This window comes from Melospiza melodia, assembly GCF_035770615.1.
Source record: "Melospiza melodia melodia isolate bMelMel2 chromosome 7 unlocalized genomic scaffold, bMelMel2.pri SUPER_7_unloc_1, whole genome shotgun sequence".
Lineage (NCBI taxonomy): Eukaryota > Metazoa > Chordata > Aves > Passeriformes > Passerellidae > Melospiza > Melospiza melodia.
In genome coordinates, this window is record NW_026948497.1 from 11,121,672 (window position 1) to 11,131,083 (window position 9,412).

Here is a 9,412-nt window from a genome sequence, read left to right on the forward strand (position 1 = left end):
TTTATATTTCAGATAAACAATTTAATGGCATCTTCACATTGGTTTCACAATCTTATAACGTGCATATTTTACTCCTTGTGAAGCTGAAATCTTTTTAAATACAAGTAATTCTACTGAAATTTTAGAAGTTTCGAAACCATTTTAACATACTGAAAACAAAACAGTCTAAAAAGACAGGTCTAACAGCCATTAAAATGCAGGAAAAAGCAAGAGGACTTCAGGTAAAAGAACATTCATTTAACAGCTACATTTCTTCCACTAAGTAGTTATATGTTAAGGAAAACAGAGTAAATGTAAAAGAACAGAAGTTCTTTGAAACCAGAATTTCTAATTTCTAAGCCAGAAGCAGCTTTGAAACAACTTTCTGTGTAGTTCTATTTATTTCCAAATTTAAAATTGGCTAATTTGTGTCCCAACATTTTGAAGCACAAGGGAGGAAAGGTGGAAGATGCTCTGCAGGGGTTGCAGTTATAGATCTATAAAGTTTATATGTGTAAAGGAATGAACACAGTATTAAACACACTGAGTATGACAGAAAAATGCAACAAAGCACCAACTCTGAGAGAAAAACAGCCCTGCAAGCAATGCCAGGGCACTGGGCATTTCTGGATTTTAAGCAAAGAGCATCTTTACAGCATCTTTACAGCATCTTTAATTTTCCTTTTCCTGTCCATTTTGGAGAGCACAGTCCAGCCCGCCTCGCGCATCCTCCTCATGGTTTTGAGTTTCAGAGCAGAGCCTGGAGATTTCACACTGCATGGAGCTGGGCTCTAGGAAGGAAAATAAAGCCATCCTTTCGTTTCTGTAAACAATCTGATTAACTGCTTGGTTTAATCTTAGGAAAGGCTAACATACCTTTTTTGGTGCTGTGGAATGTAACTGTGAAGCTTGTGGATAATCTTTGTACAAATTTTTAAACATTTCTTCTTCCGAGACTATGCTCTAATAAATTAAAAAGTTACTTAGTCACACTATATTAAAAATACTTTTTCTTTCCCCCTAAGGATATTAGACTATGAAAAAAAAGATGTCATTATGAGGCATAACAGTTCAATAAAAAGAATGTTAATTATATACATACAATGACAATTCCAGAAAGAACCAATAAATTAAAAATATACACATAAATATTGGCTGGAATGTGGAAGCCCAAACTCTTTATTTCCATTCTCAGCCCCAGCAGTGAGAGCTGCTCAGAGCTGCTCAGCACATGATTTGTTCTCTGGCTCTTACCAGGAGGTCAGTGTGCTCAGAGCTGTCTGACTCAGTGTCCAGCTGCACAAGCACTTTCTGCTTTTTCCTGCTGCTCTGCCCTGCAGGCAGGTTTGTGCTTCTTCCACTCTGCATTTTATCCATTGGAGGAGTCTTTATAACACATGTCTGGGAAAGAAAATGCTTCTCTTTTTAGATTATATTTTATGGGGTAAGTATGGAATCTAAAGCCAAACTCAGGACCCAGTTGACAGTCTGAGTGTCCCAGAATTCACCTGAGAGAAATGGTGGAACTCTGATCTTTCCATCCAAACATGAAGCAAAGACCCAAACAAAGTGGGGTGGGGTGGAAATATCATTTTTTATATTATTTTTGTTGCCAAATGAGGAGAATGAAGGGGAAGCTATGGAAGAGCTGAGTTTCATGGCACATGGTATTTAAGTTCTCCGTGCTTATCTGCAGAAATTCAGGTTATTCTGAACTGTAGCCACTACATTGGACTCTATCAAACATCAAAGAAAATGGGAACAAACAAAACTGCAGGAAAAGGCTTTCAGAGAAAGATTGATAGCTACATCAAGATTGGTGTTATTTAAAATAGTCTTTTCACTAGAAGTGAAACTGAGAAGCATTGAATGGTCCAGTGCAGTCCTTTTTTAGACAGATAACATCAAAATGGTGCTGGATTCCATTGTTCCAATGTGAAAACCACAAGTGAACTCCTGACAGGGAAGAAGGGTGAGTTCTGCAATCAGGACTACTTTGATACTTTGACCATTTTTACAGCTGTATCAGCTTTTTTTTCTTTCATAGAGGAAAAGTGCCTTTACAAATGGACACTTTTAAAGACTAAGTAAATCAGTTCTAGAGACATTAAAAAATCAACAACTGAGCAAGAAAAATTACACACTGGGAGAGCCCTTCCAGAAACTGCTGTCTAATATCTCCATGGAATGGTGTGACCCTTTAAAATCCCTTCTTATCCCAGGGGGGAAAAAATCATCTACAGAGAAGTAAGAAATATAGGCAGAAAAATGCAACAAGAAAAATTCACTGTTAGGAGTTACAAAACTTCAATGTTGGACTGCCCAAGAGGCTTCCTGTACTGAAGGAGGCAGTTTTTATTTTTATTTTATTTTTTTTTTATTTCAGGAATATAATTTGGAGATTTTCTATTTTTACATGAATAGATTCACTGTATAGAACTAAACAAGGTTTAGGAGTCAGGAACATAAATTTGTATTTTCTATAATTTAAAAAGATTGAAGTCAAAAGCATTCCAATGTCTTTTGTTGAATGCAAATAAATTCTCATGGCACTTCAATTGATTCTACAAATACAAATATTACCAAATTGTAGAAGCAATTAAAAAGTTAAAGTTACCTTGTGTTTCTTTTCACTGTCAGGAATCACACTGCCAGAGTGCTCTTTTACAAGATTCTCCTAGAAAAGAGTTATGTGACAGCAAGGAAATATTGATTTGAATTCAGTTGTTAAAAATCTTCTTGGTGTAATTACAGAGCACAGTCTACAATCGCAGACTGCTACAAAGTTCACACAAAAATATGACCAGGTTTGGTACAACCCCAGCAATCAAAAGTCACTGAAAAACTTTACAGTTTAGGGAACGTTTTTGCTTTAGCTAGTTAAAATTAACTAAAATAAAAGAGAGTTTTGCTTTGTTGTTTGTTTATTTGTATGTAATCTATAATCACAGACTGTTACAAAGTTCACACAAATACATGACCAGATTTAGCACAACCCCAGCATTCCAAAGTCACTGTTTTTCTGTTCAGTTTCATTTCTTACCCAGCTCCTCCCACAGCACAAGCCCAGGCCACACCTCTCACCCCCACTGCTCAGTGAAAAAAAAACTCCACCTTTTCTTCCATTTCTGCTCTCAGCTGTTCCTTAAGAGATGACAGTTCCCGTTTCAAACATGACAGCTCATTTTCCTACAAACCATTAAATAAAGGACAGGGTTAACTCTGCACAGCCCAGAAAAAGGAAAACAGTCCCAAGTGAGGCAGTAATTAACAGGGACACTCAATAGATACACAAGATAATTCTATTTGCTTTTCAGCCCTATACTTGAAGCTTTGCTTTAGCTTGTTTAACAAAGACTGAAGCACTGTAAGAAACAGGTACTTGATCAGAAGTGTTCAAGGTAATACCTTAAAACCCTTGGGAGAGCAGGGGTGAGAGGGCACAATCTAAATATTTAAAACAAAAGTTTCCTATTCAAACATGACACACTACCTGGAGGAGCAGACAAAAACACACTGCTACTGCAATTCATTTTTAGAAACATTTTGAGTTTTTAGTGCCCAGAATAAGATCTGTTGCAGCAGGTTGGGTGGGACTGCTACTGGTAAAAATTAAAAGCACACTGGAAGAGTTCCCAGAGAATGTCTCTGGTGGGAAGACCCCAGAGCACAGCAGGAAAAGAAACTCTCTAAGCAAACTGAAAAAAGATCTTTAGAAGTCACAAACTGACTGAAGATCATATCTTTTGTCTCTCTGTGCTGTTGGTGGGCAAGAGGGAGGGATTGGAAAAAAAGGTGTTTTAAGGATTTTTTTAAATTCCTATTACTCACTTTTAATTCTATTAATAATTTTTTATACTATTTATTTTGAATTTGCTTTACGCTCAAAGTGTTTTTCTTCTAATCCTTATCTCAACTCAGTCCTTGAATTTTTCTTTCCCCTCCTCTGCTCAACAATAGCAGAGAAAAATGAGTAAATGTTTTTTTTGTGTGTGCCTGCACTTAGCCAGTATAAAACCCCTACACAAGGACATCAGCCCCTTCACTGAATTATTGACTGTTATAAATGGAACTCTGCAACGAGTTAAGTTGCCAAATTGGAATTTATTAATTACAGCAAGCATAGGTAATAAGCAAAGCAGCGCTGGGCGACAGGGGAGTTGTGGGGAGTCCAACTCCACCAACTGCCGCACCCAGTATCTCACAAGTTCCCTTTTTATACTAGTCCATTTCCGTAGACGTGTTCTTCCCTTGGCGCATGCTCCAATTGTTGCTAGGGGGTCGTCTTCTACCCTCTGGTGGTCGCTGGATGAAGGCTTGAAGTCTTCCTCAGGCCTGTACTCTTGACCTCGGAGCTCTTGCCTTCCTTATATGGGGTGGTGTTTGGCTGGTTTCTGTTTCTCGGCTAGCTCTTCTTAGTTCCTAAAACCTTAGTCTTTCGCATGGTTAGTGTTTGCGCAATACATGGTTGAATTTAGCAAACAATAGTAACTTGATACATATTATTTTTAGGTTATGCGGTTATGTATTTCTTAATCATATGGTTGACCATGTATCTCTTAATTGCAATCATACGGCGCTGACCATGTATTTCTCAATCACATGATTGTCTATATTGGGGTTTAGTGAACAGGGCTATCCGTTACAATCCCCCCTTTTTCTATTTATCATTCTGTTCACTAAACCTTTGAAGTTCTTTCCTATTTAAGTCCAAATAGTCCTCTCCTTCTACGGCACCTAGAGATTTATACTCTGTTTTCATCATCTTCAAATGGGCTGCTTCAGATTGGGAGTTCACTAAGCTAATTATTTTATTGAATATTCATGGCCCAAAGGGCAACCCTAACAACAGCAAGATTACCGGTCCGGCAATGGTGGACAACAAGGTGGTAAGCCATGGAGAATAGTTGAATAAAGATTAATACCTAATTTTGTTGGGATTTTCTCTCTTTCTCTCTCTTTTCTATTTGTTTGCATAATTCGGCCATAGTGTCTACTGCTATTCCAGTAGTATCTACATATGTGCAGCATTCCTCCCGAAGGGCTACACAAAGGCCACCTTGTTGTAAAAACAGTAAGTCTAACCCCCTTCGGTTTTGTAAAACTACTTCCGAAAGTGATCGGAGCGAGTTTACCAATTCATTAATAGATTTATCAATTTTCTCAAGATCCTCATCTACAGCGGCTCTTAAAGCCTTAAACCTCTGTTGTTGATGTACAAGAGTTGCCGCGCCTGTTCCTATCCCAGCTCCCCCAATGGTTAATAATGCCGCAGCCGTGCGGGCTGTAAAGGGTTCTCGTTTTTGCAAATGATGTTTTGAAATATGGCTTTGGGAGTACACGTATTCCCTGGGATGATAGATAATCCGGGGGACTATTATTACCTGTATGCAAAATTCATGGCTTTCATTAAAGGCTGTTATAGAGATACAGGGGGTCACGTCTAGGGTATTATATACCCATTTGGTATTAGCTGCCAGAATTAACCACTCAGCTGGTCTTAAGGTATCCTGCACCAATTTAGTTATTTGACACAAATGTTTCTTATTCCCTGGAACAGTTCCAATACATCTCCCTTTTCCGGTTACTTGTGATAGGGTAATTCCCGGAGTCCTATCCTGCCCTTTTTCCACAAACATGGTGCAAGATTAATCCCATTTTCAAAGTATGTTACCTCCCTCGTCAGCCGAAGTCACTTCTACCTGTTCTACCTGTGTCTTGTTATTTTCTATTTCATTCTCTACCCTTCCTAAGCTATTACCTGAGTTTGCTATCACATGGTTGGGTCCAACAGGTTCGGGGTCATAGGGAACAACTTCCATTTTAATGAGTATCATCCCTCCTTGATCTCTCCCTGGTTGCCATATTTGGATTCCCCAGGTTTTTCCTATTAGCCAGCCTGGGTAATCTGGCTGAGTGACATTCATATATATATATAAACTTGCATGATCCTGAGTATCCCCTCCCAAAATTGATCTGTCATATGCATATTGTGGAGGGGTACACCCCGGAGGGCCTCTTCCAACCTGTAAAAATCTGTCAGGTCCTCCCCCTGGGGTGAATCCCTGAGCTATTGTTTCACAGCCCCAATATCTGCAATAATTATACCCTGGGTAATTGCAATAGACTTTTCCAGGGTTAGAGGCTGGGCACATGTAAAAACCGATGTAGGAACCGACACTTGGGAGCGTAGTTCCCCAGGAGGTGATTAACTGCGTTAGGTTTACTTTAAATGAAGGGGGTCCCGTTAGTGTGATGTTACTGATCACAACCTGATCTTCCCACCTAATTAATGACCATTTAAAGGGCTCGTGTGTTTGAGAGTTACAATTCCCAATAGTTAACATTATTAAAAGTATTCTAAAAATTCCAAGGTAGTTTTTCCAATTGTCATAGCGGCTGCCATAATTTCCCTGTTCCAAATTTTGTTGTTTCTGATATTGTTGCTTTTGCTTAGAGTGGTCCCGAGTTTGTTCAGGTCTTATTCTAGGGCCCTCTCCCCCACAGTTATCAGCCCCTCTGCCTCGCCCATCAACTCGGTTGCTGCGAGCTATGGGGTGATCTGTCTTCTCGGCAGCAAGGGTAGTCTTCAGGAGGAGGTTTGTGCCCCTTTCTCCTAATTCGTTGGAGGTATCTAGACCACTTAGTGTCTTTCACCTGAGGAGCTAGACAGCTCAGATCAGGGATCCACCTCAGGCAAACCCCTGCAACAATTCTCGTTACGAATGGTGTTGGTTCGTTTGAGTGGTAACAATAATACTGGGGGTTTATTCCTTTAGCATAAATGCTCCACCAATTCTTGGAGCCTATTTTAAGGGTCCCAGATATTATTCGAAGTGCCAATGTCTGTTCAGTTAATTTTTGCTGTGTGTAATAACAGTTATAACATGTTCCCCTAGGGGAATAGCCGCTGCGACAATGGGTTCACCACCTTTCATTACATATTATACAAATAATACAGACAAATGGATTACAATTTCTCCAACACCCTTGAGCATTACATATAACCCTTATTTTGAGTTCGGTAATCCTTCCCCTTCTTCGATTATTTCTCCCGACTTCCTATCTACCAACAGAAAAGTCCGATATACCCAATCCCAATATTCATACATACACCCAAGGTCACTTATTACTTCTGAATTTGTTATAGGTATTCCTCCTTCTCATCACAGGGATCGTCTTTCTTGACTTCTGGACAATCTGTATTGCTTAAAGGGGAATTTATATCAAAGTCTCCATCCTCATGTTTTCCATTTACCAGTTTCACTTCCGTTGTCTTCAACAACTCCTCTTTAAAGACAGCTTTAAGTTGTTGCCGATCACTTACTCTCATGGTTTTTCGTGCTTTAAAGATTTTTTCTGAGGTTCCTCTGTGCTATTCATCTTAGCCCTTGAGGTCTCTCGGTATTTCACTCACTTCCTACTCATAGTTCTTTGTGTTTTTGGTCCACTGGTCGGGGTGGTTCTATTGGTCCTTTTATTTGGCTCACATGGATCCAGCCTTTTTCTATGGTTCTAATTGCAGTGTCCGTTGTTAGTAAGGCTTGGTAGAGTCCCTCCCACTTTGGTGTGAGGGGGCTCTCCTTCCAGCTACGGACCAGGTCCCAATCTCCACGCTCTACCTGATGTAATGCAAGATCCAAAGGAGGTCTTTGAGCAGTCATTCCCTTTTCCCATAGGGCTCTCCTGATTTCATTAATGTTATTATTATGAGTTGCTCCTTCTTTTATTTGTGCTATAGCCAATATAGCAGGAATCAATTGCTCTAAGTTCCCCACTAGTTCAATTGCTGCCGGAAGGGTCCTGTCTCCCAATCTCAAAGGTATCACCAAAAATCCTAGCAATAGGTTCTATAATTAGCTGGCTAAATACATAATCATAGCAAGGCAAGTGAATCAATTGTCTCTCTTTCTCTTCTCCCTTAGTTATTCTCTGTCATGAGTTTTAACAACAAGTGTCAGGTGTTATCAATTCCAGTTTCTGGAATTGCAATTTTATAGTCAGCTGCTGGAAAAATTTTTTTTTCTTTCCTTTTTTTTTTTTTTTTTTTTTTTTTTTTAGGCTGTTTCCATCGTTTTGGAAAGTCACAGCCACTCCAGGGTGCTTAGTTCCTTCTTAATAAATCAGGGTTAATATAAATCGTGTTTTAACAAAAATTTAGCTACTATTTGAACTGTAGCTCAAACTGCTGGAAATGCTTCTAACTTACTGAGGTAATTGATCTATTATTACTAACAAATATTTTTACCGGTTTACTTTTTAAACAATTCTATAAAATCAACCTGGGTCTTTTCAAATAGCCAGTAGGCTTTTTGCATCCTCCAAAGGGAGGGCTTCTTAACACTTTCTTATTTACCTTTTAACAGGTAAGATACCCCTGGGTAATTTATTTTCCAATTCCAAATATCCCTATACGTGATCACAAAAAAGTCTTTGTTTCCCAGTGTGTCTGTCTATACAAGTTATCTAAAATCTAATGTGCCACTGGTTTTTGGCATCATAATCCTGCCATCAGGAAAAACCCACTTTTCCTCCTTAAATGTTGCTCTTAATTTCCTTATAGCTGCCAATTAAGGTCGCTCTTTTTGCTTCTTTATCAGCCAAATTATTTCTCTAACTTTAATATCCCTTCCTCTCTGGTGTTCTTTTACATGAACTACTGCTATTTTCTTTGAGCCTTTTAAAGCTTCAAGTATCTGAATTATCAATCTCCCGTGTATTAATCCTTTCCTTTCAATTTTTATAAGTCCCCTTCCAAGTTTTTCTAAAAGTATGTACTACACTAAAAGCATATTTGGAGTCTGTATAAGTAGTCCCTTCTCGCCTTTTTAGTATTAATAATGCACAGAGTAATATATAAAATTCACAGGCTTGTGCTGACCAGGAGGGACTAAGGGGACCAGACTCCTCTATCCTAAACTTTTCCCACTTCACCTGAATGCCCACCTGTGTCATTAATTTCTAGATTATCTTCTTCAGTTAAAGAATGAATTTTAAGTTTTCCTTCACAGGGTGTTATCTGTAATTTTAAGACTGTTATTAGATCTCTGCCTAACATATTATTCCCGGCCTCTGGCATTAACAACAAATCATTTACTTCAAATTTGTTATCTGTTTCAATTTGCACTCCTTTTATTACAGGAACAGGGAAAGCCTCTCCCGTAATTCCGATTATTGAAACTCGCTCACTACTTATCTCACATCCCTGGGGTAATTTTGCCACTGACAACTGAGAAACTCCTGTATTTACCAAAAATGCAAGTTTTTCGCTCTGAGGACCTACTCTTAGCTTTATCATCAAGGCCTCTTCTGGGTGTAATTCGGTCCTCTTCATTAGCTCCCGCCCTCTCTGATTCTCCTGAGAAGTTTTCTCATCCCGGATCCTGACCCTACACACTCGTTTGAAATGTCCCTTCCTTCCGCAGTAAAAGCA

The 9,412-nt window shown here is 39.0% G+C and overlaps 1 long non-coding RNA gene across 2 annotated transcripts; it reads right to left on the bottom strand.

Moving 5' to 3' along the window:
* On the bottom strand, nucleotides 1–2,793 carry LOC134432710 (uncharacterized). Of its 2 annotated transcripts, XR_010031388.1 has the most exons (4): nucleotides 2,597–2,793; nucleotides 1,234–1,380; nucleotides 856–942; nucleotides 1–770 (listed from the first exon to the last, which is right to left on the bottom strand). It is a non-coding gene; the product is annotated as an uncharacterized LOC134432710 (long non-coding RNA). The 2 variants fall into 2 exon arrangements; XR_010031387.1 differs by lacking the exon at nucleotides 856–942.
* Nucleotides 2,794–9,412: the final 6,619 nt, after the last annotated feature.